Genomic DNA, 3,457 nt, shown 5'->3' on the forward strand with positions numbered 1-3,457 from the left:
GATTTAACAATTTTAAATATCTATGCCCCCAATGTGGGAGCAGCCAACTATATAAACCAATTAATAACAAAATCAAAGAAACACATCAACAATAATACAATAATAGTAGGGGACTTTAACACTCCCCTCACTGAAATAGACAGGTCATCCAAGCAAAAGATCAGCAAGGAAATAAAGGCCTTAAACGACACACTGGACCAGATGGACATCACAGATATATTCAGAGCATTTCATCCCAAAGCAACAGAATACACATTCTTCTCTAGTGCACATGGAACATTCTCCAGAATAGATCACATCCTCGGTCCTAAATCAGGACTCAACCGGTATCAAAAGATTGGGATCATTCCCTGCATATTTTCAGACCACAATGCTCTAAAGCTAGAACTCAACCACAAAAGGAAGTTTGTAAAGAACCCAAATACATGGAGACTAAACAGTATCCTTCTAAAGAATGAATGGGTCAACCGGGAAATTAAAGAAGATTTTAAAAAAATCATGGAAACAAATGATAATGAAAATACAACGGTTCAAAATCTGTGGGACACAACAAAGGCAGTCCTGAGAGGAAAATATATAGCGGTACAAGCCTTTCTCAAGAAACAAGAAAGGTCTCAGGTACACAACCTAACCCTACACCTAAAGGAGCTGGAGAAAGAACAAGAAAGAAACCCTAAGCCCAGCAGGAGAAGAGAAATCATAAAGATCAGAGCAGAAATCAATGAAATAGAAACCAAAAAAACAATAGAACAAATCAACGAAACTAGGAGCTGGTTCTTTGAAAGAATTAATAAAATTGATAAACCCCTGGCCCGACTTATCAAAAAGAAAAGAGAAAGGACCCAAATAAATAAAATCATGAATGAAAGAGGAGAGATCACAACTAACACCAAAGAAATACAAACTATTATAAGAACATACTATGAGCAACTCTATGGCAATAAATTTGACAATCTAGAAGAAATGGATGCATTCCTAGAAACATATAAACTACCACAACTGAACCAGGAAGAAATAGAAAGCCTGAACAGACCCATAACCAGTAAGGAGATTGAAACAGTCATTAAAAATCTCCAAACAAACAAAAGCCCAGGGCCAGACGGCTTCCCGGGGGAATTCTACCAAACATTTAAAGAAGAACTAATTCCTATTCTCCTGAAACTGTTCCAAAAAATAGAAATGGAAGGAAAACTTCCAAACTCATTTTATGAAGCCAGCATCACCTTGATCCCAAAACCAGACAAGGATCCCACCAAAAAAGAGAGCTATAGATCGATATCCTTGATGAACACAGATGCGAAAATACTCAACAAAATACTAGCCAATAGGATTCAACAGTACATTAAAAAGATTATTCACCACGACCAAGTGGGATTTATTCCAGGGCTGCAAGGTTGGTTCAACATCCGCAAATCAGTCAATGTGATACAACACATCAATAAAAGAAAGAACAAGAACCATATGATATTCTCAATAGATGCTGAAAAAGCATTTGACAAAGTACAACATCCCTTCCTGATCAAAACTCTTCAAAGTGTAGGGATAGAGGGCACATACCTCAATATCATCAAAGCCATCTATGAAAAACCCACCGCAAATATCATTCTCAATGGAGAAAAACTGAAAGCTTTTCCGCTAAGGTCAGGAACACGGCAGGGATGTCCATTATCACCACTGCTATTCAACATCGTACTAGAGGTCCTAGCCTCAGCAATCAGACAACAAAAGGAAATTAAAGGCATCCAAATCGGCAAAGAAGAAGTCAAATTATCACTCTTCGCAGATGATATGATACTATATGTGGAAAACCCAAAAGACTCCACTCCAAAACTGCTAGAACTTATACAGGAATTCAGTAAAGTGTCAGGATATAAAATCAATGCACAGAAATCAATTGCATTTCTCTACACCAACAGCAAGACAGAAGAAAGAGATATTAAGGAGTCAATCCCATTTACAATTGCATCCAAAACCATAAGATACCTAGGAATAAACCTAACCAAAGAGACACAGAATCTATACTCAGAAAACTATAAAGTACTCATGAAAGAAATTGAGGAAGACACAAAGAAATGGAAAAATGTTCCATGCTCCTGGATTGGAAGAATAAATATTGTGAAAATGTCTATGCTACCTAAAGCAATCTACACATTTAATGCAATTCCTATCAAAGTACCATCCATCTTTTTCAAAGAAATGGAACAAATAATGCTAAAATTTATATGGAACCAGAAAAGACCTCGAATAGCCAAAGGGATATTGAAAAAGAAAGCCAACGTTGGTGGCATCACAATTCCGGACTTCAGGCTCTATTACAAAGCTGTCATCATCAAGACAGCATGGTACTGGCACAAAAACAGACACATAGATCAATGGAACAGAATAGAAAGCCCAGAAATAGACCCTCAAATCTATGGTCAACTAATCTTCGACAAAGCAGGAAAGAATGTCCAATGGAAAAAAGACAGCCTTTTCAATAAATGGTGCTGGGAAAATTGGACAGCCACATGCAGAAAAATGAAATTGGACCATTTCCTTACACCACACACAAAAATAGACTCAAAATGGATGAAGGACCTCAATGTACGAAAGGAATCCATCAAAATCCTTGAGGAGAACACGGGCAGCAACCTCTTCGACCTCTGCCGCAGCAACATCTTCCTAGGAACAACGCAAAAGGCAAGGGAAGCAAGGGAAAAAATGAACTACTGGGATTTCATCAAGATCAAAAGCTTTTGCACAGCAAAGGAAACAGTTCACAAAATCAAAAGACAACTGACAGAATGGGAGAAGATATTTGCAAACGACATATCAGATAAAGGACTAGTGTCCAGAATCTATAAAGAACTTAGCAAACTCAACACCCAAAGAACAAATAATCCAATCAAGAAATGGGCAGAGGACATGAACAGACATTTCTGCAAAGAAGACATCCAGATGGCCAACAGACACATGAAAAAGTGCTCCATATCACTCGGCATCAGGGAAATACAAATCAAAACCACAATGAGATATCACCTCACACCAGTCAGAATGGCTAAAATCAACAAGTCAGGAAATGACAGATGCTGGCAAGGATGCGGAGAAAGGGGAACCCTCCTACACTGTTGGTGGGAATGCAAGCTGGTGCAGCCACTCTGGAAAACAGCATGGAGGTTCCTCAAAATGTTGAAAATAGAACTGCCCTATGACCCAGCAATTGCACTATTGGGTATTTACCCTAAAGATACAAATGTAGTGATCCAAAGGGGCACATGCACCCGAATGTTTATAGCAGTAATGTCCACAATAGCCAAACTATGGAAAGAACCTAGATGTCCATCAACAGATGAATGGATCAAGAAGATGTGGTATGTATACACAATGGAATACTATGCAGCCATCAAAAGAAATGAAATCTTGCCATTTGCAACAACATGGATGGAACTAGAGCGTATCATGCTTAGCGAAATAAGTC

This window comes from Mustela lutreola, chromosome 6, assembly GCF_030435805.1.
Source record: "Mustela lutreola isolate mMusLut2 chromosome 6, mMusLut2.pri, whole genome shotgun sequence".
Lineage (NCBI taxonomy): Eukaryota > Metazoa > Chordata > Mammalia > Carnivora > Mustelidae > Mustela > Mustela lutreola.